The sequence below is a fragment of the Astyanax mexicanus genome, chromosome 10, assembly GCF_023375975.1.
Source record: "Astyanax mexicanus isolate ESR-SI-001 chromosome 10, AstMex3_surface, whole genome shotgun sequence".
In the NCBI taxonomy this organism is placed as follows: domain Eukaryota; kingdom Metazoa; phylum Chordata; class Actinopteri; order Characiformes; family Acestrorhamphidae; genus Astyanax; species Astyanax mexicanus.
Genome location: NC_064417.1, coordinates 40,538,347 through 40,564,883, shown reverse-complemented (window position 1 = coordinate 40,564,883; position 26,537 = coordinate 40,538,347). Strand labels below are relative to the sequence as shown.

At 37.5% G+C, this 26,537-nt stretch overlaps 1 protein-coding gene and 1 long non-coding RNA gene across 2 annotated transcripts in view; one reads left to right on the top strand and one right to left on the bottom strand.

Moving 5' to 3' along the window:
• LOC111195823 (uncharacterized) overlaps positions 1–26,537 on the top strand; it is an 825,186-nt gene that overhangs the window by 222,686 nt on the left and 575,963 nt on the right. The window lies entirely within an intron of this gene.
• On the bottom strand, positions 16,261–16,619 carry LOC125804842 (uncharacterized). The gene is made up of 3 exons (XR_007441039.1): positions 16,536–16,619; positions 16,439–16,486; positions 16,261–16,293 (listed from the first exon to the last, which is right to left on the bottom strand). It is a non-coding gene; the product is annotated as an uncharacterized LOC125804842 (long non-coding RNA).

The following is a 26,537-nucleotide window of genomic DNA, read 5'->3' as shown; positions in this document are numbered from 1 at the left end:
TCCTACCTTTCAGCATATCTAACGCATTACTTCAGCTCTTTTATACAACAGCTAGAGACAGTTGTTTCAGTGGTGGAGAGAAAAAGAAAGAAAGAGAAAGAAAAAAGGAGGAAATACTTAGAGTAATATCCATATAATAAAGAACAAAAGAAGCAAATACATATTTTTTATGTTTAACTCTAAAACAATGAAATCAATAAACACAATATATATATATATATATATATATATATATATATATATATATATATATATATATATATATATATATATATATATATATATATAAAGAGTTAATCTGCAAAACATGCAGTACCTTTTTTTGTTTTTACTAATGGGCTCATACAGTATTGTGTATACATATACTGTACATATATGTACTGTATGTACAATACGGATACACTCTAAACATTACATCTGTTAAACAAACAAATCAATTACATTTATCAAAATACCTCACTTAAAGTAGGAATAAAAGAAGATTTATAGTGGAAATTTATAGTAGCTGGTTATTTTGAGTGAAATATTTCTGCATTCATTAAATCAGATATGATCAGAATCATAGTTTAAGGAATAAAAAAAAATGAGTATGTGTATTTTGTTCTTGCTGGTACAGATACTGATGTCTATGTAGAATTAAGCAATCAGGAGCATTACATAATAGTGTAGTTTTTAGTGTAAAGTAGTCCAATGTAAAAATAAATAAGTTAGTTTTGGGTTTTTAACTAACTAATTTTCCCAACAAGCATATACAGTATCTACAGCTCTGAAAAAAAAAGAAATAAATAAGAGGCCATCTCAGTTCCTGAATCATTTTCTCTGATTTCTTTTATATTTATATATATATGTTTGAGTAAAATTAACATTTTTATTTTATTCAATAAAGTACGGACAACATTTCTCCCAAATTCCAAATTAAAATATTGTCATTTAGAGCATTTACTTGCAGAAAATGGGAAATGGCTGAAATAACAAAAAAGATGCAGAGCTTTCAGACCCAAAATAATGCAAAGAATACAAGTTTATATTCATAAAGTTTTAATAGTTCAGAAAGCAATATTTGGTGGAATAAACCTGTTTTTTAATCACAGTTTTCATGTTTGTTTGCATGTTCTCCTCCACCAGTCTTACACACTGCTTTTGGATAACTTTACGCCCTTCCTGGTGCAAAGATTCAAGCAGTTCAGCTTGGTTTAATGGCTTGTGATCATCCATCTTCCTCTTGATTATATTCCAGAGGTTTTCAATTTGATAAAATCAAAGAAATAATATACTTTTAATAATATACTTTTTTTTTGATAAACAGTGGAACAGGTCGGTAGAAACAGTAGCCAGTAATGTAAAATACAAATCACTCAATATACATATACATAGTATTATAGCAACAGGAAAGTAATATGCATAATTGTACTAAACCAAGATTGATTATAAGGGGAAAAACAAAAATAAAAACAAAAATATTCTAAATTAAAAAGAAGAAGCCTGTTACAAAAACTTGTTTTGAGTCACACAAAATGTACTTTTCCCATCGTTATGATAGCAAGGACACACTGACATGCCCTAAATTAAGACGCTTTGCCTACAGATCACTAAAACAGGGCCCTATATTGGATATATCAGCTGATACTCAGCATTAAATCATTGTGATCAGGGGAAAATAACATGCTCGTAACATCCCTATTAACAATATGGCTGACGACCAAGCAAGAACAAAGAGTGCAATGTATTCATTTACACAGCCATCCAAAACCCAACGTACTGCTTCCTTTACACACTCACACGGTCTGCCCTGTTTCCTAGTGGAGTCAGAGCATTTTTAAGTATTTTTAAGAGTCCTTTGAGGGGAGTAAGCTCTTCCAGGCACCCTGTAAATTGAACACTGCTATCACCATTTGCTTTGGTAGCTTGTATAGAAAACATCTTGAATTTGAGGCCAGGGGTCTCTTTCTGCAAGAATTTCCTGCCTTTTCAGCCGCTGTGGTCATCCTGTTATGTGGCGGAGTCAACACTTCCTTTTCACCAGCTCACTTTTCACACCCCAGCTGCTAGCCCTCCACATGTGTGTGTGACAGGATTGGACCATATGCATGTGATCATTAGGATCGGATCGAGGTGTCAGGATGTGAGTAACAAGCAATGACGGCATCAGGATGAAGAATACGCCATCTCTGGAAGACCATATGGAATGTGTTTGAAATGGAAATGATGGGGAAAAAAAGGATCATGAGGAATACGTACAATCAGTACAATATCTTTTTATAGACACATTAATAACCTTTGAGTAAAGACACGTTACAGTTAACGTTTGAGGATAGTAGCATAGTGTTTTTATCTAGTATCTTTATTAAAATTACTTGAACAAATATATTTTAACCAAAAATATGATTACAAAATATACCAAAAATACTATCTTACACCCCGTTCCCTTGTGAAAAGAAAACATACTTAAGAGCATTAAAAGTACAGTATTCTCAAATGAGGTAAAGAATATTAAGAGTGCATTTTCAATTTAATATACTTTATAAAAATATGCATTAAATATATTTTGTATATAATTTTTAAACAATATGCTTTAAATGATACATTGTGTTGATATAAAAAATATATAGTGACATTAAATACTGCTTAAAGCACACTTGCACAGTGTTTTTTTTCAGTAGCATTAAGGGGTACACGGTATGTGCATCAATAAGCAAAGTATAACATTCAGAATTTACTTCAAGTGTATTAAAAAAAGGCTTAAAAAACACATAATTAAATCTACTTACATTCACAAAAGTTGTACAAAAAAGCACTCAAAAGCACAATCTAATGCATTTATGTTGTATTTACATCTAGCTTAATTACTATTGAAATATACTTAAGTTGCCATACGTTGTTCCAAAATAGTACATTCAGTATCTATTTAAGTACATTGTTTAATTTTACAAATGATAAATTTTTCATGTTAAGTGTACTTTTAAAAATGTACTTGAATACTTGTTTTTTTTTTACATGGAAATTTGCCCTCGCTGTTAAAATAGCATCTGAGTTATATTCACACGATGGTTGCGGAGGTCCGGAAGTGAGGTGTGTTCAGGTGTGTTCATTTCTGGTGTTTTGCTATTTTGGCAGCGGAAAACAGAGGTGCGCCACTGACTAAAATTAACCTAGACAGCAGTCAACATTCAGACTTTCATGTCTATCTTTATCTTAAGCTCTGTGCTGTTAAGATTCGAATGCGCCAAAGTCAGAGCTCAACTGGCTCCTAAAGGGAATGGCAACTGACACACTGATTGGTTTATTTTACATTAAGCCCAAAATTAACCACACTCATAATTAATTAAGAGATTAAGTTCATGCTTTTTGTGCATTTCAAGCTGCGCAATGTGTGCTTTTATAATACAAAACACACTGACACGCTCTAAATCAAAATTAGTGATGCGCAATTAATGTCTTGTCTATAAATTGCGAAAATAGGGCCATAAAAGGTAAGTGTTATTGTGTTCTTTATCTTTATTTGTGGGGCATGGCAAAATGATGGCACATGATACTAGTTCCTTTTCTGTATGTACAAAAATAGAAATGGCATTTTGATTTTTTTTGTAATACCAGAAATCTGTAATACCTATGTTCTGAAAGATTGGTTGAACATCTGGAACATCTGCGATGATTAAGAATCTTCCAGTATTTACTTAGATACATAAACACAGTGTAACAGTGTAAGCAAATGTGTTGTTTATACCTTTCAGCATATCTTTAGCATTACTTCAGCTGTTTCTGCAACTGGTCATGGAAAAAAAAAAAAAAAAAAAAACAGAAATCCAACCAGAAACTGCCATTCCTTGCAGTTTGTTAAAAGTAAATAAAAACCCACGTTCCTTTTGAGTAAGCCAGACAGGGGTGGGGGAGAGTGGGTGGGTGGGCGTTAGACATAGAGGCATAATTCTTCCTCCTTCATTAATTTCAATGGGAATGCAGGTCAGAGTTGAATAGCACCATTTGGCTCAGCAAGCTAATGTCCATGCATGCTCTGATTAGCTAAACGAATGTGGGGGGATTATATTAATATGTCCTGGAAGAGCTGAGGCAGAGGGGCCTAAAGTTCACTGTGATGTTCATTGCTGGGAATTATGCCTGACAAGTAAGCGGGGACTGAAAGTTTCGGGACCAGCAGTGCCCTACGGCGCTCTCACCACCAGCAGCCTCATAATTTGGTTGTGACTTTTATCAGTCTAATTGAATATGCACTTCGTGTATGGCGCTTTAACTAATTAAATCAGCACTTTGATTGAAAACACCTTAACCGGGCCAGATTCTACCCAGGAATGTTTTTGTCATTCTTGGAGTGCGCCGAGAGAAAAAAAAAAAAAAAAGCCCACGAGGCATTTCCCCTGCTGTCATAGTGAATTTATTTTAGTCTTTACCTTGTGATTTCCCCCCATTTGAGCTAAGAGCTATAGCTAAAAGTTACCACCATGCCTCTTGTTTTATTTGATCGTGTGGGTTTGCCGCACGTGGCACATACATTTCTTTCCGAAAGTTATCCAATACACGAGAAAAAGGCAGTGTTTGGCTCATTCGTCAAACACTGCCTGAATTCATCCATTTTCCAAACACACACTTGAGCTTAGTACAAATGACTACAGTGGATGCTTGTTTTCGAACAGTAGGACCAATAACTATAAAATGAAGAGCCAAAGGAAAACACACAGAGAACACTCTTAAAAATTAAAGCTGCTTCAAAAGTGGTTCTTTGTGTAGAGAAATGGAAGAACCACTTACAATTAAGGTTACAATTAAGAACTACGGGCTGCACAATCTCTGATCGTCTCTGAGAAAAGAAAAAGAAAGGTCTATTTAAAACCCACTTTTGTAGGTTTCGCAAATAGTCTGACCTTCAGCAATGGTCTCTTATTTGGGATTAGTTTGGTAATTTACAGGAACCATTATTAGAAGCCATTATTGTATTGTACACAGAGCTTTCAAAAAATGTTTAAAAAATCGCTGGGAAGTGTTGGATTGTGATGCTATTTCGAAGAAAGATAAAGGCTACCAGGAACAATACATGATTCAAATTTAGACTGATATGAGCATATATTGGTCATACTACAGTATTTATTGAGCTACACAAGTACAGAAATATTGTGTAATACATGAGTAGTGCATGTGTAACACAACATGCTAGACATCTCAGCATTAACCTCTTTAGTTGTAGAGGTTCCTAAGGGTGTCCTGCCATAATTTATCTATTCATCCCGCAGCATAAATATTCACACAGTTCCTGTAGAATTGGTGGTAGGGTGGAGTGCTGCTGGCATATGAAATAGCATCCCACATACTTTCATGTCATTTTCTGGTGTGGATGGCTGTGGTATGGAAACTGTCTTTTATTTAAGGAAAATGCTTGAGATGGCAAAAGTGTAGTACAGCTATGAAAAAAAAGACAATTTCAGTTTCTGAATCAGTTTCTCTGATTTTGCTTTTTGAGTAAAATTAATATTGTTGTTTTATTCTACAAACTACAGACACATTTCTCCCAAATTCCAAATAAAAATATTGCAATTTAGGGCATTTATTTGCAGAAACTGAGAAATGGCTGAAATAACAAGCTTTCAGACCTCAAACAATGCAAAGAAAACAAGTTCATATTCATAAAGTTTTAAGAGTTAGGAAATCTATATTTGGTGCAATAACCCTGGTTTTTAATCACAGTTTTCATGCATCTTGGCATGTTCTCCTCCACCAGTCTTACACACTGCTTTTGGATAACTTTATGCCACTCCTGGTGCAAAAATTCAAGCAGTTCATCTTGGTTTGATCGCTTGTGATCATCCATCTTCCTTTTATTTATATACAAAGAGGTTTTCAATTTTGTAAAATCATTAAAACTCATCATTTTTAAGTGGTCTCTTATTTTGTTTTTACAACTGTATGTGGACAAGCATTGTCCTGTTGAAATAGCACTTCAGAATCTGTGTTCAGAGTTCAGAGTATGGCTACTGGTTGCAAGACATCCTTAATGCAATGTTGGACAGTCAATGACCAAAGTAAACGCAATGAAGACCAATGGTGATCTGGCATTGTACATAAGTGCATGCCTCACCATGTCACCATGCTGATGGCAAGTCTGCCTGACTCAAAATTCAGGTCCTAGAGAATCTTACACAATCCTAGCAGCATTTTAGTCTTTTGAGAAACTCAGATCTCCTAATTTTTGCTTTAAAAAATTGTAAGAACATTTTTAAGAACACATTGGTGAATGAGTCCCCATATTTTAATTGAAGAATCTTTATATCAAGGAATTTTTTCAGACATCTCTATTTCAAATAAAGGTTTATTGTTTAAAGACCCATTTGTAGCCCCTTTATTTTTATGAGGGAAGTGAAGAACTGCAGTACTAAAATGGTTTGTGTGCAGATTTCTCTATATGAAAGGTATACATAATGCTATTACAAAGTCTCAGGCAGGGTATTTTTAGTGCTAGCTCACAGCTCTGCTGCAGTAAAAGTGTGGAGCAGATAATGCTGCTGCTGCTGCTGCTTAAGCCAAGCCTTGGACTCTTCTAAAGGGGGCAGGGTGCAATCTATTCTCCCTTTAATTTCCTTCCAGTAATTTCCTGTGTCTCCTTCTCTTCAGGAAAAAATGTACAGGAATGCCTTGGGTTCATTCAACCAGGCAAAGCCAGTCTCCAGCACATTAGTGTTTTCTTTATTTCACACTGAAGTACACTCAAGTGTGCCCGAGCAGGGAGGGCTGTAACCTCAGTATCGAATCACATAAATCTGATAGCAGCAGAACACCTGAAACTATAATCTACCTATAATTTATAGACAATCTGTAATCAGCTAGGATGTCGTTATAGTCCATGTACTAGGTGCTATAAAACATTTAAATGTAAGTTAAATGCTTACTTTGTATAATGCACCATTGAAATGACTGGTCAAACCCTTACAGGAGATTATGTAATGCTAAACAATACAAAGCTGACCAAAACAGATTTAGGTGAAGCTGAAGCAGAAACCATGAGATTCAGAGTCAGAATTGGAGTCAGAATACCAGTGATCCGAAAAGCAAAGAAGACAAATCCAAAGAAGCAAAACCAGATAGAACAAAAAAGAATAGAACGAGGCAGGACATAAAAAAACAAGGGTGAAACAGGCATGGTGCAACAAAAAGGTGAGTTTAATAAACAAAACAAACAAAGGGTTTATCCAAAACGGTGGTCAAAAACAGGCAGGGTCAAAACACTGCAAGATAGTATCAGAGGGCAATGCAAAAACGAGATTGGACGTACAAAACAAAGCCCATACACAGAATAAACTAATAGAATTAGCTAGATAGATGCTTTGTATAGATGAACATAACCAAATCTAATACTCGGCAGGTGTGAGTAAAGTTGTCTAGGAAGTGAAATGTGTTCAGTCATGTGATCTGGCACATGCTGCTAACTGGAGTTCTTTGAATCAGTGGTCAGTGTCAAAAGTTGGTTCTGGCAAAGACACAGGCAGAAAAAAAAAAACACTTATCATATGCAATGAAAATAGTTGGCAATATTTTGCAAAGTTCTGCTTAAAAAAAAATACAGGTATATTCTGTATGCCCAAAACATGATAACAAAGAGGTGTGGGAGATCAGTACACCATGGTGATGATAAATATGTGAGCAGTTCCTGATTGGCCAATAGAGAACATAAAACACTGTACTTCAGAAGAGAGGTATTATGGAAAACTGTGGTGACTTGAATCAGCAGATCAATATTTATTATTAGTTATCAGCAACTTCAATTATTATTAAATCACCATGCACCAGTAGCCATGCAGGAAAAAGTAACCTAAAATACCATGCTTTACCTTTTCATATCACCAACCCACCAATCACTAAGTAAAACTAACTGGATACCCCTTTAGAGAGTGCATCTCTCAGTCTAGTACAGTGAGTATCAGAACATATAAAAGTTAACAACATGTAGCTACAAAGAAAAGATACAACAGTTGAAAAGCTAAACCAATCACATTCGTTCATCTACTGTATTTTAGACACAACACTGCTATGTTTGGTTACTTTTCTAAAATGGGATTATTTGTAGCCATTCTGCAACAATTCTGTATAAACAAGCCAAGCTATTAAGAGCTACTATTAACTGCTATTAAGTTGCTTCTTTTTGGAAGGTTTTGAAAATATTGCTTGAAAATCATATCCTGCTGCTAATATACTACAATACATGGGTGTCAGGTCTGGTGCTAGAAGCACTGCTGTCTCTCCCACATTCGGCGCTGCAGACGATCTCCAGTCTCCCAACTACACTTCCCAGAACACACCACACTCTGACATCACGCACTCACCTGTTCACCTGCCACCACCCGGAAGCCCTGAATATTGATTACCCACACTATAAAAACCCCCTTCACTTACACTCTGTGCCGAGTAATCGATTGGTTAGCCCTCATTACAAAGCATATTCTTGTTATCTATATTCTGATCTCCTGGTTTTGACTCTCTGGTTTGTTATTCTCGATTCTGATTTTTGCCTTCTCCCTATTGTTGGAACTCTGTGTATTACCTGGACTGTTACCGTTTCTGACTGTTTGGATTATTCTCTCTTGTTTGCCTTCCCGTGCATGAACTTTGGACTGTCCCTCACTCTGGTTAGTGCTTTTCCTCTCTGGTTGTTGTTTGCTCCCGCTGACCTTATATTTCAGTCTGACTACCCTGTTGTTATTATTGATATCTGCTCTATTTAATAAAATATTCTTTATACTGCATCTGCGCTTGTCTGAGTATATCTGATCATTACAATGGGTTAGTGAAGGATTATTCATTTACTGTGCATGTGTTCATAATAAATTGCATACTATATTGAACACTGGTGTATTTTATCATAATATATTTGATTCTATTATTAGAAAAGTAAAAAGCCACCTGAGAGCAGGTGAAGAGGTTGTAAGGAAGCTTTGCACTGAGCTCTGCACTAAAACCTGCACTGCACCGTCTTTTGTGGCTTATTGCTTTAATTACAGCTAAATTGCAAACAAATTGAGTCAAGCCCGTGGGAGTTCTCAGACTTTAGCTGTTAGTAGACCACAATATGATCAGCATGAACAAAGCCATTGTAAGCCAGAATATACTGCAAATAATTAAAAAACTAATAAACATTAATTCAAATTCACTATTGTAGCACAAGCGCACAAACACAAAGAAATAATGCATTTAGAGAAACAACAAAATGACTAATGCTTTCAGCATGTTCTACAAACAGCGAATTAGATAACAATGTATTTGAAGGGTACCAACCTAGAGGCTTTATAACACATTAATATGCATTTATGAAGCTCTTATGCAATACTGACATTATGACATAAGACATCATATGACATAAATGGTATTTTATTGATATAACATGCATAAGCATTGCGTATCATATAGAAAATTCAATAGACATTGTTTAAAATAGTGGGGAAAACATGATATAAGGCATCAAAGAGCTTTCTTAATGCATAACCTGATTCTAGAGAATTTAAGCTTAACGATGTTATGAATGAGAAATGTGTTAATAATTCAGTTTAAGGGCTTCATAAATATTCATAAATATGCATATATCTTTTAACCTCTTTTATCTTTTATACATCATATTGATATCATGCTTTGTAACAGCATGTTAATGAATAAAGCATCAAATAAAGCATCAAAAAAATGCATTTGACACTGCTGAGAAAAAAAACAAGACTTCACAGGTATGGATTAAGAGAGGAATGTATATGTATGTATGTATAATGTTTGAAATATATTACCATACATTTGTAAAATTAATATGAATGAATAAATCTCATATTTAACATGAAAAAAAAAGATCAGTGATACATTGTCAACCCTGCTTGATTTCATTAAAAGTTTAGGTTACAACACTTTCATTTTCATTTGAAGGCTGCCTACTGTACATAGTGACTTAATGATACATTAATAAAGCAAAAATAAAAATATGAAGCAATGCTTCAAGATGACAGCTAATTATAAATATCCTATGCCAGTACTCGCAACATGACACAATAGGTTTCATGAAACCAAGGAGTGTTGACAGTGTAACAATATGTTTACGTGTTGAGTATTATATTTATATTTACACTAAATTATTTAAATATTATGTAAATACTTCATACTGTATATAACACACTAGGCATGCATTTCATTTAGCTTAAGAAATATCTATAAAGTCTCTCTTTCAAATTCAAACTTAAGTGATTGAAAATTTGCTTGATTTATAACACGTCTATAACACTGTTACGAAGCCTTGTTCCGACATAGGTCAGTTCTATGAATGATTTTGAGGCATTTAAACTAAAGTGGTAACACGTTTTCCATTTATAACACCCTTATTAAGCAACATTCATTACACATGATGTGTCTTAGGAGGTTCTTTCATGCCTTATATTAATGTTTTTTTTTCTCTCCCTAAACCCTTTTGAAGAAGGTACAAATATCATAAAAATAGATATGTTAAATCCAGTGTCATGTTGTGGACATTGGCATAAGCAATTCATAAATAGTTAAATGTGGCTTTACAAATACATTATTCAATGCTTATGAATGCTTTAATGTTACTCTGTTATGAAGCCTCTATTTTTTAACATTCAAATAAAGAGATATCTATTGTTTTATGTATTGTGCTTTATGTATACAGCTTTATAAATAGGTTATTCTTATGTTTATGAATGTGTTATAAAGTTTCAATGTAGGCAACCAATCAAATAAAGTGTTTTCAGCCTTCTATGCCATTTTGCCAGTAGAGTAATGGCACGAGGAATTTATAATTATTTAACTACAGCTTTATACAAACCTTCTACATGTTTTATTAATGTATTATAACATTTCTATGTGTATAACCTACAAATAACATGTTTTAACTGTGTTATATCATGTTACCAATAGAGTACTGGCATAAGGAATTCATCATTATTATTTATTATTACTACAGCTTTTTACGTACATTATGCAATGTTAATTAATGTCTTATGAAGCCTCTATTAAGGTCTACCTCAAATAAAGTTTTACCAATGTTTACAAATTGATTCAAGTTGAATACTGGCATAAGGAAGGTATAACTATTTAACTACAGCTTTATACAAACATTATGCATGTTTTATTAATGTATTATAAAGCTTCTATGGACATAACCTTCAAATAACCTGTTACCAATGTTTTATATCAAATTGCCAGTAGAGTAATGGCACAAGGAAATAATCATTATTCAACTACAGCTTCATAAATACATTATACAATGCTTATAAATGTGTTATAAAGCCCTCACATATGTACAGTATATTTCACGAAATATAAGGATTTCAGAATTTTTTATGTGTGGGTGTACTGTTTTGATTTCCAACATATGATACTGAAGCTCCTTAAATGTCTTTTTTTTTTTTTTGGAAGCAATAAGGAAGCTTGTTGTTTCCACATGAGCACCTCTGCTGTGGATGATGAAGCCTTCCGTGGAGGAGCAGCGCATCTGATGCTCTCCGCCAGTGAAGCCGAGTTTAAACTCCATGTGCTACACGAGGAGATATTGACTACTTCTGCCTCACTTGAGCTCGGGCAGATTGACATTTAATGATGGAACAACAACTGCAGACACAAAAAAAGAGCCCTGTCTTTTCATTCTGTGCTGTAATTTATCAAGAATTTCATCAGCTCTACAAAAAAAGCCTGATAAATATTTTGTTTTTAACAATAAATATGCATTGTTTTTATGGACTAGAAAACAATAGATGCTGCATCATTTTTATGACTTTCAAAGTTCTGCATAAGTAGAAAATAGAGCCAACAAGATTCATTCAAAGATTAAAGATTCAAAGAGGTATATTTTATGCAAAAGCAAATAAAATGACTATGAAATCAATGCCTCTAAACACCATTACAGATTCAGCTACAGAGATTTCTCACGAATATGTTATAAGGTTTAAGTTATAGCCGTAACACTTTCTATGAATCTGGTATCGATAAAGCATTTAAAATGCATTCATAAAGCTTCATAAATCATTCATAATGCTTTATAGCACTTGACATAAGCATTTCTAACTATACACAGTTGTTTATAATCTCAAACATAAAATGTTATAACACCACAGTATAAAGCTTTTTATCACAAAGTGATATAATGCATTATAATAAATTCATATTTGCTCATTGGTCAGACCTGTTTCATAAAGCTTAATAGATGTCAAGTTCATTCACATAAAACTTTATCAAGATCCACAGCGATGCCTTCCCTCAAACTGCTATATGTTGTAATGAAAATTGTTCTGTAAATGCACATAACATCTAATCAACACTAATAAGCTAATAAACTAATGAAGCTTTATAATTTCTTATATACCTTTGGTAATGTGGAATAACTCAACACTTCATGTGCATTCACAGAACAATTTTCATACAACATATAGCATGTAGCAGTAAGAGGAGAGCCATCGCTGTGGATCTTGATAGAGCATTATGTGAGTGAACTCAACATCTATTAAGCTGTATAAAACAGATCTGACTAATAATGTTAAGAACAGCAAATATATATATATATATATATATATATATATATATATATATATATATATATATATATATATATATATATACAGTTGTGGTCAAAAGTTTACATACACTTGTAAAAAAACATAATGTTATGGCTGTCTTGAGTTTTCAATAAGTTCTACAACTCTTATTTTTCTGTGATAGAGTGATCGGAACACATACATGTTTGTCACAAAAAACAGTCATAAAATTTGGTTCTTTCATAAAATTATTATGGGTCTGCTGAAAATGTCACCAAATCTGCTGGGTCAAAAATATACATACAGCAACATTAGTATTTGGTTACATGTCCCTTGGCCATTTTCACGGCAACTAGGCGCTTTTGGTAGCCATCCACAAGCTCCTGGCAAGCTTCAGGTCGAATGTTTGACCACTCTTCTTGACAGAATTGGTGCAGTTCAGCTAAATGTGATGGTTTTCTTGCATGAACCCGTTTCTTTAGCACTGTCCACATGTTCTCAATGGGGTTTAAGTCAGGACTTTGGGAAGGCCATTCTAAAACCTTAATTCTAGCCTGGTTTAGCCATTCCTTTACCACTTTTGATGTGTGTTTTGGGTCATTGTCTTGTTGGAACACCCAACTGCGCCCAAGACCCAACCTTCGGGCTGATGGTTTTAAGTTTTCCTGCAGAATTTGGAGGTAATCCTCCTTCTTCATTATCCCATTTACTTTCTGCAAAGAACCAGTTCCACTGGCAGCAAAACATCCCCAGAGCATAATACTACCACCACCATGCTTGACAGTAGGCATGGTGTTCCTGGGATTAAAGGCCTCACCTTTTCTCCTCCAAACATATTGCTGGGTGTTGTGGCCAAACAGCTCAATTTTTGTTTCGTCTGACCAGAGAACTTTCCTCCAGAAGGTTTTATCTTTGTCCATGTGATCAGCAGCAAACTTCAGCCGAGTCTTAAGGTGCCTTTTCTGGAGCAAGGGCTTCTTTCTTGCACGGCAGCCTCTCAGTCCATGGCGATGTAAAACACGCTTGACTGTGGAGACTGACACCTGTGTTCCATCAGCTTCCAAATCCTTGCAGACCTGCTTCTTGGTGATTCTTGGTTGACTCTTGACCATCCTGACCAATCTCCTCTCGGCAGCATGTGATAGCTTGCGTTTTCTTCCTGATCGTGGCAGTGACACAACTGTTCCATGCACTTTATACTTGCGTATAATTGTCTGCACAGTTGCTCTTGGGACCTGTAGCTGCTTTGAAATGGCTCCAAGTGACTTCCCTGACTTGTTCAAGTCAATAATTCGCTTTTTCAGATCCACACTGAGTTCCTTTGACTTTCCCATTGTAGCTTTTGTAGCTGAGTCTAATCACTGGGTCAAATGAGCCCTATTTAAATGGGCTCATGAGAAGTCAACAGCTGTAGTCAATCAGAATCACTTACAAGAAGTGAAGAGGCCATGACATGAAGCTAATTTGATTGACACAACTCGCTACATCACCAAAATTGACAAATTTTGTTGCTGTATGTATATTTTTGACCCAGCAGATTTGGTGACATTTTCAGCAGACCCATAATAAATTTATGAAAGAACCAAATTTTATGACTGTTTTTTGTGACAAACATGTATGTGTTCCGATCACTCTATCACAGAAAAATAAGAGTTGTAGAACTTATTGAAAACTCAAGACAGCCATAACATTATGTTTTTTTACAAGTGTATGTAAACTTTTGACCACAACTGTATATATATTAAAATGCATTATATCGCTTTGTAATATAAAGCTTTGTACTGTGGTGTTATAAGGGGTTATGTTTGAAATTATAAACAACTGTGTATAGTTAGAAAGGCATTATAAATTATGTTATAAAGCATTATGAATGGTTTATGAAGCTTTATGAATGGATTTATAATGTTTTATAGATACCTGATTCATACAAAGGGTTACCGCTATAACTTATAGCTTATAACATATTTGTGAGCAATCTCTGCAGCTGAATCTGTTATGGTGTTTAGAATCATTGATTTCATAGTAATTTTATTTGCTTTTACATAAAATATGAAGCATTAGGAATGGTTTATGAAGCATTATAAATGGTTTATGAAGCTTTATGAATGCATTTATAATGTTTTGTAGGTACCTGATTTATAGAAAGGGTTACCGCTATAACTTATAGCTTATAACATATTCGTGAGAAATCTCTGCAGCTGAAACTGTAATGGTGTTTAGAAGCCTTGATTTCAAAGTGATTTTATTGGCCTTTGCATAAAATATAAAGCATTACAAATGGTTTATGAAGCTTTATGAATGCATTTATAATGCTTTATAGATACCTGATTTATAGAAAGTGTTAACGCTATAGCTTTTGATGTCTATTCTACTGCAAATGTAATCTGTTACAAGATGCAAGTACAAGCATAAGAAAAGAGAAAGCATCTCAGTTTTCAGCTCTGGCTAATGACAGAGAGGAGTTCAGTTTAGTTTTAGGGTATATATGGGACCTTAGAGGGAAGAATGGAGAAGATACCAGCCTGATGAGTCATAAGAGCATTTGAGTGACAAGCTTTTCAGAGGCTATGCTTCAGGTAATGCTTCGTTCTATTATCAGCATGTCTGCTGTCCTTAATTACAACAGGCTACATTCAGCGACATCATCATTAAAGAACAATTTTTGGAGAAAGATACAGGACTGAGAGCTGTCCTTCCCTGAGGAGGTCATAAAAAGCCCACCAGTGGCTGGAACAGGCAGGATCAACTGCATAGTTTATGCTGAAAGTGCTGCACATACGGCTTGCATATGCCTCTTCTCAATATCACAGTATCACATTGTGAAAGTAATTAAACAGTGAAACATGTTCATTTTAAATAATGGATTTGAAAGGGGACATTACCTTTACATCATGTTTTGGTGCATTTTGAAGATGCTCCCCTATACTCCCTATAATACCCTAGAATACTTCCTTTGCTACTCTATACCCTCTACACTACCCTTGAGTACCTTATTCTGCCTAAGATAAAATAATAATAAAAAAAACATAATGGGAAATTGATGAATATTTATATTGAGAACAGTATGAAACAGTTGCTGTCCAATTAAAAAAAACAAACAAAAAAAAACATTATTTTCAAAACAGCAACTTTACAGGAGAGAAAAAAAAACCTTCTAAACTTTCTGTAAAAGTCAATGTAAAAAAAAGAATTTATTTCAGGTCATTTTGAAATGTTTCTATTGGTCCGTTCATCAATACATTTTGGCACAGTGTGCCAAAATTATGCAGTAAACTAAAAATCTACATAAATTGAGATACTTGTTTTTCATTGGACAGTGATGATGTACTGTTTCTTCAGTTACATTTAAATCCGACCAATAAACTGTTGTTACACTTATGCCAAATGTTACCACACTACACTATACTACAGTACCTGTACTATCTATACTACCTAAACAACCCTGTACTGCCTATACTACAATTACTAACCTATACCACCCTATACTCTTTGTACTATACTCCTGCATTACTACCATGTAGTACCCCATATTGCCCTATATTAGGTAACACTTTACTTGGATGGTCCATTTGATGGCCTCATTGATGCTCAACTGACATTCAACCAATATTCAACTTCATGTCTATTAACTGTAACTTAACCATATGTTGAATGGAAATTATTCCAAATAGAGCATAACCCTACACCTAACCATAACATTAACCATTAATCAACCCTAAAATCTAACCCTAACCTTAACCATTAATCAACCCTAAAATCTAACCCTACATCTAACCTTAAACTTTAACCATTAATCAACCCTAAAATCTAACCCTACATCTAACCCTAACCTTAACCCTTAATCAACCTTAAAATCTAACCCTACACCTAACCATAACATTAAACATTAATCAACCCTAAAATCTAACCCTACACCTAACCCTAACCTTAACCCTTAATCAACCCTAAAATCTAACCCTACATCTAACCTTAAACTTTAACCATTAATCAAGCCTAAAATCTAACCCTACATCCAACCCTAACCTTAACCCTTAATCAACCCTAAAATCTAACCCTACATCTAACCCTAACCTTAACCCTTAATCAACCCTAAAATCTAACCCTACATCTAACCTTAAACTTTAACCATTAATCAAGCCTAAAATCTATCCCTATTCCTAACCCTAACCTTAACCATTAACCAACCCTAAAATTTATCCCTAAACTTAACCCTTAATCAACCCTACACCTAACCCTAACTTTAACCATTAATTAACCCTAAAATCTAACCCTACACCTAACCTTAACCCTTAATCAACCCTAAAATATAACCCTACACCTAACCTTAACCCTTAATCAACCATAAAATCTAACCCTACACCTAACCCTTAATCAACCCTAAAATATAACCCTACACCTAACCCTAACCCTTAATCAACCCTAAAATCTAACCCTACACCTAACCCTAACCTTAACCTTTAATCAACCCTAAAATCTAACCCTATGTCAGGATTAGACCCAGGCAGAGAGACGAGGAGGCGGACGTAAACACAGGTAAGGTGAATTTATTAAATAAATATAAATAAACAAATAAACAAAGAACAGCGAAACAAACCAAAATAAACTAGGGAGACTAGAGAACATAAATAAAACAAACAAGAGATAATAAGAATAACTAAACAGGGAGTAAACTAGGGAACTAGAAACAAACAGAGATAAACACTAAACAAGGACCTAGGGCAATGACAAATGAAACACGGAGAGGCTAAGAAAACGCAGAGAGAGACAGAAAAACGCAGAGAGACAGACAACGGGGGACAGTGCAAAGACCGACCGAGGACAAGTAACAGAGGAAGTCTTTTTAACATAACAGGAAACACACTGGGAGTGGAAACACCTGGGGAAGGGGTGGAGCTACAAATGAGACATGAGGTAATGGAAAATCACAGGCAGAACACAGGGGCACGGGTCACGTGGGACAACACAGGCACGAGGACAGACAGGAAACAGGGCCAGGCGTGACAGAAACCTCCCCCTAAACGCGCAGCTCCCGAGGCGCGGAAAAACAAACCCCGGGGGCTGGCGGCAGGGAGAGGCCGGGGAAAACAGGAGACCGAACGGGAGACTGGACAGGGAACTGGACAGGAGATGGAGACAGGACAGGGGACAGAGACTGGACAGGGAACGGACACTGGACGGGGAACTGGACAGGTGACGGAGACTGGACGGGGAACGGAGACTGGACGGGGAACTGGACAGGTGACGGAGACTGGACGGGGAACTGGACAGGTGACGGAGACTGGACGGGGAACCGGACAGGTGACGGAGACTGGACGGGGAACCGGACAGGTGACGGAGACTGGACGGGGAACTGGACAGGTGACGGAGACTGGACATGAGACAGAGACTGGACGGGACCGGACATGGGAACAGGGACAAGAACATTGACGGGGATGGAAACAAACACAGTAACAGGGACAGGAACAGAGAAACCACCGGGGACAGGAACTGGAACACTCACAGATACAGGGACCAGGACAGGGAGAGACAGGGGGACCAAAAACATAGGTGGGTGCCCAGGACTGGCAAAAGTCTGTGGGGACAGCCTGGGCACATAACTGGGGGCAAAGTCAGGAGGCCTTGGAGCAGGCCTGGAAATACGGGGCCTTGGAACAAACATAGTTCTGGGAGCTGCAGGTGCTTGAGCTGGTGCTGGAGCAGCTGGGACTGCTGGTGCTGGAGCAGCTGGGACTGCTGGTGCTGGAGCAGCTGGAACTGCTGGTGCTATGGCAGCTGGGACTGCTGGTGCCGGAGCTGGAGCAGCTGGGACTGCTGGTGCCGGAGCTGGAGCAGCTGGGACTGCTGGGGCTTGAGCTGGAGCAGCTGGGACTGCTGGGGCTTGAGCTGGAGCAGCTGGGACTGCTGGGGCTTGAGCTGGAGCAGCTGGGACTGCTGGGGCTTGGGAGAGCGGCGCGGCCGCCGCTGAAGTCTCGGAGAGCGGCGCGGCCGCCGCTGCAGTCTGTGAGCGCGGCGCGGCCGCCGCTGAAGTCTCGGGGAGCGGCGCGGCCGCCGCTGAAATCTCGGAGAGCGGCGCGGCCGCCGCTGAAATCTCGGAGAGCGGCGCTGCCGCCGCTGCAGTCTGGGAGAGCGGCGTGGCCGCCGCTAAAGTCTCGAAGAGCGGCGCGGCCGCCGCTGAAATCTCGGAGAGCGGCGCGGCCGCCACTGAAATCTCGGAGAGCGGCGCGGCCGCCGCTTGTATCATGGGGTGCAGCGCCTCAGACGCGTGCTTCACGGGGCGTGGCATGAAGAGATCCGCTGCAGCACTGGAGCCCGAAGCTGCGGGTGAAGTAAAAACCCGGACTGGATTCCTACTCTCTCGTGCAGAGTCCGGCGTGAGGAGCGCGGGGAAAGTCTTTGCCCGCGGCTGGCTCGCCGCGCAGGGGGTCTCGGAGCGCGATTCCACTGCCACCGCGGGAATCACGGGCTGCGGTTCGGCTGCCACCGCGAAAGACACAGAGCGCGGATCGGCAGCTACCGCGGGAGGAAGGAGCGGCTGGCGGGCTGGTGCAGGAGGGCAGTCCTCAAACTCCTCTTCACTGGATGCAGGTGTGAGGAGATTGGAGTAGTCCCAGGAATAGGACTCCTCACAGCCTGCATCCATGCCACCCCCGTCCTCGTCGGGGCGAGGATCGAGGCTGACCGCACACAGCCCTAGCGCCCCCCCAAGAAAATCCTCCCCGGAAACGGGCTCCTCCTCCGGCTGGCGGGACCCCTTAAAACGTCTACCCCGAGGCCTGCGGTGTCCTTGGGGCCTCGGGGATTCCAACGCCGGGGTCCCGAATGGAGCATGGCGGATCGCCATCCTGGAGCCAGTCCACGGGATCCCCTTGTGGGTCTCGTTGGGCGCCACTGAAGCTGGGCTGACGGGCTCCAACCCGAGGAAAGGCGCTGGGAGCGGTTCATCTCCTCGGATTTGCTCGGCGAGGAGGCGGAGAAACTCCAGGTCCGCCTTCCGAGCAGCATGCCACTGGTTTACATCCATATGGTCGGTCTTTTTGTCAAGGTTTAGACCCAGGCAGAGAGACGAGGAGGCGGACGTAAACACAGGTAAGGTGAATTTATTAAATAAATATAAATAAACAAATAAACAAAGAACAGCGAAACAAACCAAAATAAACTAGGGAGACTAGAGAACATAAATAAAACAAACAAGAGATAATAAGAATAACTAAACAGGGAGTAAACTAGGGAACTAGAAACAAACAGAGATAAACACTAAACAAGGACCTAGGGCAATGACAAATGAAACACGGAGAGGCTAAGAAAACGCAGAGAGAGACAGAAAAACGCAGAGAGACAGACAACGGGGGACAGTGCAAAGACCGACCGAGGACAAGTAACAGAGGAAGTCTTTTTAACATAACAGGAAACACACTGGGAGTGGAAACACCTGGGGAAGGGGTGGAGCTACAAATGAGACATGAGGTAATGGAAAATCACAGGCAGAACACAGGGGCACGGGTCACGTGGGACAACACAGGCACGAGGACAGACAGGAAACAGGGCCAGGCGTGACACCCTACATCTAACCTTAAACCTTAACCATTAATCAAGCCTAAAATCTATCCCTATTCCTAACCCTAACCTTATCTATTAATTAACCCTAAAATCTAACCCAATTCCTAACCCTAACCTTAACCATTAACCAACCCTAAAATCTATCCCTAAACTTAACCCTTAATCAACCCTACACCTAACCCTAACTTTAACCATTAATCAACCCTAAAATCTAACCCTACACCTAACCATAACTCTTAATCAACCCTAAAATCTAACCCTACACCTAACCTTAACCATTAACCAACCCTAAAATCTTTCCCTAAACTTAACCCTTAATCAACCCTACATCTAACCCTAACTTTAACCATTAATCAACCCTAAAATCTAACCCTACACCTAACCATAACATTAACCATTAATCAACCCTAAAATCTAACCCTACACCTAACCTTAACTCTTAATCAACCCTAAAATCTAACCCTACACCTAACCCTAACCTTAACTCTTAATCAACCATAAACTCTAACCCTACACCTAACTCTAACCTTAACCCCGAATCAACCCTAAAATTTAACCCTACACCTAACCTTAACCCTTAATCAATCCTAAAATCTAACCCTATACACCTAACCTTAAACTTTAACCATTAATCAAGCCTAAAATCTATCCCTATTCCTAACCCTAACCTTATCTATTAATCAACCCTAAAATCTAACCCAATTCCTAACCCTAACCTTAACCATTAACCAACTCTAAAATCTAACCCTACATCTAACCCTACCTTAACCTTAACCTAAATTTTAAATCTAACCCTAAACCCAATTCTAAAGAGATTAGAGTTTGGATTAGAGTTGGAAGTTTGGTTACATTCAATAGAGAATCATTTACTTTTACCTGTCAGTTCAATTGCATTTAATAGTCATGCAGTTGAATGTCAGTTAAACACTATCAAATAGACCATCCAAGTAAAGTGTTACCAAAAAATACTCTTTGCTTCTCTAGTGTTTGGTGAATGTCAAGAATTTTAGCACTAGTTAGGTAAGCCACTGCACATTCTGCATGGCAACAGACATAAAGGAAGATTGCAAATCTTGCAAGTGTTAAGAGGATTCTGAAGATTGAGCTAAATCCTTTCCTTCTGCTTTTTTGGATGCATGACTTTTATGGAAACAACTTTTTTCCTGCAAATATTTCATGATTGTGTATATATTTTTTTTACAAGCGTTTAGACTATCCACCTTATTATTGTTGTAATCCTATTGTGCACCAACCATCATGATAGATTAGAGTATTTCCATGTACAACTTAACAATATCTAAGAATCTAGGCATGTCAGTTGAGCAAGAAAGAACAATTAAAGCAAGCATCACACAACCTGTCCTATCCCATCTATTTTAAAACATACCCACCCTCACACTTTTCCTCTGACAGGCCTTCCAAAAACATCTGTTCTCCATCAGTAGGTTGCAGGGCAGGAAAACAATCATTCTTTTTCTTGGAAAGTTTTAGAAACTCAACACACAAGTGCACAACACACAAGCAGGCGTCTGGATTAATAACAGCAAATTTTTATCAAAGTTTACTCAATCACAGCAATGAGAAACGTGAACAAAAGTGTCTAATATGGGCGCAAACAGAAGTCAGTCACTCTCAATTTATGATAATGGCGAACTCAACGCAATTAGCCGCTCTCAGCCCATAATTTATATCAGTGTGAAATGAAACTTCCCACAACTCTGGCTAATTTCTTCTTTTGTTAGGACTAATGCAGCTCATTAGTCTCCGCAAAAGTTCACCAACAAAAGCAAACAGCTCATAATCCTCAAGAAACGAGGGATAGAGTTGAAAGTTTTGATCCAAAACTTGATGATATGATGGTGGTAAACCTGTAGTGAAGTGATTGAATGAGACACCTCAAAATGAAACTCCTCTCACTGACAGTGAAACCTGCTCACTTGTCTTTTGTTGATAAATTGACAGCTGATGCTGGCAGAAAAACATATTTGTTCTGACATGTAGAGGACTATCTGAGCTACTGAAGACCACTGAAGCCAAATAGCTGAAAAATCTGTGTTTCCCATGCAGCAGGACAATAAAACACATTTTATAGTACACACTACTAAAAACTACTAAATTAAATTAGAAGCTTCCCTTATTTTTAATATAGGTTCAACTAAAATTGTCTGACAAATTGTTAATTTTGCAACCAGAGCTTGTAGAGTAGAGACCAGAGGCTGGTCTCTATCTGCTAGACCAATCTTGTATCAGACCATCTTCTTTGAGTCTACTCTATAGCCTAAAGTTCCAGAAGTATGGTGGGTTTTCCACTTGATACCCAGTTTACCCAGTAAGTGTAATGTTTCATAAGTAAGTAGAGTACTTAATGCATATTATTATGAACTATGATTTACATGTCGATCAAATTAGAGTTCCAAAGCCAAATTCTGTTTGCTGCTAGGACAAACCACATCTACTACAGTCTAGAAGGTGGAACATGTTTAGTATGTCTAACTAATGTATGCACAATTCACACCAATTGTTTTCTAACATCAGACTTACCTGCAGAAAACCGAGTGTATCTTAATGCAACCAACAGAACAACACCACATTATCAATAATAGCATGATTAACAAGCTAGTTACTTACCAGCTAGTAGCTTGACTACAACTGCAGATATGTCTACACATTGTAATGAACAGAAGGATTCTGCAGAATGTCTGTTTCACCCACGGCTGTCAATCACTTACTTCCTTAGTGAGAAACCCCACTGAATCACTGGCTGGTGTGCAGTAGCTGGTTTATCCAAAAGCTCCTCCATACACTGGTACTGTACATAGTACTGGGGCCTGGTGTTCCCAAAACGTACATTGTATCGTTTCGTATAGTATATTTTCTCACATTTTCTTCTGAAATAGCAGAACGATGCTTTCAAAAAACTAGGGGAACATAAAACTTAAACACTATTGATCACGCATTTTCCTTACTGAACAAAACACTAAAAAACAAAACAAAAAAAAAATCCTCAAAAGAAGATATAATAAAGAGGGGCTGCATTACAACCCTGGTATTCTATTATATGAGAAGTTATACCATTTGTTTGACTTGCAGAATGCAGAGAAATCTCAGTAAGTGGTGAACAAATAAGTTTCATTTGCTATTTTTATTTTTAAAGCAGAATAGTCACCCTGGCCGGAAATTGAACCCCAGTCTCCCACATGATGTCATAACTCAGTAGCAGGTAGTGGTGTTATCCACTTTGCCACACCAACCATACAACTGTAACTGTTCTGTCTCCACACTGCTTGTTATTACAATGATGTTTAAAACTAAAACACAAACACAACATTACCCTTGTAAAAGAAAAGTATATTTAACATGGAAAAGTACATATTTTTCAAATTAAAATATGTACTTAAATACATACTAAAAGTGCTATTTTGGAACCTTTGGCAACTTAAGTATATATCAATTGTAATTAAGCTACATTTTAAACACAACATTAAAGCATTAGATTGTACTTTTGAGTTTTTTTTTTTTGTACAACTTCTGTGAACTTCTGTGAACGTAGATTTAAGTTTGTGTTTAAGTTTTTAAACACCTTTTTAATACACTTGACGCATATTGTAAATGTATTACTTAGAGTATTGATGCACATATTGTGTACTTCTTAAGGCTACTGGAAAAGACATACACTAAAGTGCATTTTAAGCACTTTTTAAAGCAGCTATATATTTTCTATCAACACAACGTATAATTTAAAGCATGAATTAAGAGATATGTGTATTTTTATAAAGTACATTAAATAGAAAATGCACTTTTATTACTTTTTACCTAATTTGAAAATGTTTTTAATGTTCTTAAGTATATTTCCTTTTCACAAGGGTAGCTGTACTAATGATAGCATTACCTCTCATCACTGAAACTTGGTGGGAAAAGACAACTCTTTAACATTCAAAATTAGGCCAAGTTTTTGTCAGTAAGCGAAATAACTTGCATTAGATGGTCCAGCACACATAAATCTGACATCTTGCAATATATATTTTGGTAGTCGCTATTTTGTTTCCAGGTCATTTGTGCTGCAGCTATTCCAGAGACATTGCATTGAAGATTTTTGACTGTCCAGTAGTTTAAAGACTGAACTGCATTTTTTTGTTGAGGGATCTCATTTAAGACTGAGCGAAAAAAGCGATTTTAAGGATTGCTGATGTGCACAGAAACTCGGTTGTTTGCAACTATAAAGACCATGCACTGTTTCACTTCTCTCACTTCTACAGGGGTTTATTGAGCCATCTCTTATTTTATAGCTCGTCTTTGGCTTCACTATATGCGGAAGTGTAATAAAAAGAATACCCACATGCCAACATTTCCCATTTATTAATATTTGCATGCATTTGTTTATACAGTGCAAAGCTGGAATCATATGATATCAAACGCCATAGAGACACCATCAAAAGGTCCTTTGTGACGGCTGATCTAAATGTCAGAAATGACGTTACTGTGTCCCTTATGAAAAAAAAAAATATATGAAAATCGAGTAATTATTATACCTGAGTTCACACCCTAGTGCATATGGATATATGGAAATGTCACATGTAGTAGACTAAATGTACCAAGGATTGTACTTCTACCAACCGTATGATATGATGTGATATGATATGAAATAAAGTGAGGAACATGTGTTCTCTCATTACAGTGGCACATGTCAAGACGGTAGGAGAGGTTGGAGATGTAAGGCTATAGGTGAACACACTGGAAAAAAAAATATATATATATATATATATTATTATTTTACTTAACATGCCATATAAAAAATATATACTTGCACTTAGTACTTAATAATTTACTTTGTATGTACTTCTGACTGCAAATGTAATGTGTAAGTTGACATCACTTGAATTCACCATTCCTTTAGATTTTTAATGACTGAAACATACATTTAAATATGCCAACTTTTTCCTGGCATCATGTATTTGCATATTTGGTCTGTCCTGCTGTCACTGACATCCACTGTCAGTGTGTAGTCGTTTCCTCACTGAGCTACCTTCTCCTAAGTTACTGTGTATTACTTACTGTATGCTGTATCATAGTTTGTAGTTTCTGCAGAAACTGCGTTTGATTGCAGTGCTAATTCGTGGCTGGTTGCTATGGGGTTGCTAGGTGGTTCTTAAGGTGCTGTTATGGTATCTGTGTTGGTCAGTATGTTGTTTCTAAGTGGCTGCTAGGTGGTGGATAAGTTGCTGATTGGTGTTTGCTAAGGTTGCTAAGTGTCTGCTTGGTGGTTCCTAATGTGTTGCTATGTACGCCAGGTTGCTATGATGTCTGTGATGCTTACTATGATATCAGATTATGCAAATGACCACTTTTGACCAATAGATGCGTAATCCAAAAGCTGCTCCATACACACACACACAGTCCTGAAACATCAACTGGCGTGCAGGATGTTCACACTTTTGAGCAGTAGCTGGTTTATCCAGCAGCTCCTCCATACACACACACTACTGGAGAGCAGGGGACAGAAGCCTTTGCGGTGTGTAAGATGGAATGTTAGACCCCCTGTTTATTACTATGGGAAACATTGTACAATCATTTCTCCCCATTTATTCTTAATTCTTAATGGGTCAAATATCGGACATTAGCAGTTATTGTCCGAAAACTGTATGTCCAATCAAAAAGCTGCATACAAGCCCACAGTTCCCCATAAAACACGTTTTACAGAAAATTGTGACCTGAGTTAAGAATAAAATAGAAGAAGAAGAAGAAGAAGAAGAAGAAAAAGAAGAACTTAAGAAGAACAATACTGTGATTGCCTACTGGAATCACACTAATTAAAAAGCAACTACTCCTAACTGGGATCATTTAATTATGTAATATCAACTTTCATTTAAAGTAGTTATTATTTACAGAAGGTAGCCCAGGGGATATGACTACACATTGAGGGTGGGTGTGAATGACAAGAAAAAGGTACTGTATGCAAATAGTGATACACCGAGTATGCAAATAAATGTTGCAAGATGCTGATGTGTAAGTTTTTTATTTTAATTTTTTAAACTAGGGGAAACAAAAGTTGTTTAAACAAATTGTTAATAAAAAATGGTGAGTGTTGCCATGATTTTTTAAAGCAAATTCAACAAATCATTTAGTTCATTGTAATCAATTCTTGGAGTTGGCCCATTAAAATCAAGAACAAATGGGCAAGCACACACATCTGAGCTATTTTGACAGGAGCCAAACTGTGATGGCTAGACGACTGGATCAAAATATCTCAAAAACTGCAGATCTTGAAGGGTGTTCCTGTTATGCACTGGTTAAAATCCACCAAAAATGGCCCAAGGAAGGACAACCGGTAAACCAGTGACAGGACCTCGTGTGCCTGAGGCTCACTGGTGCGTGTGGCGACTGAGGTCTGGCCTGTCCAGTCTGATCCCACTGAAGAGCTGCTATAGCACAAATTGCTGGAGAAGTTAATGCTGGCTAAGTCTT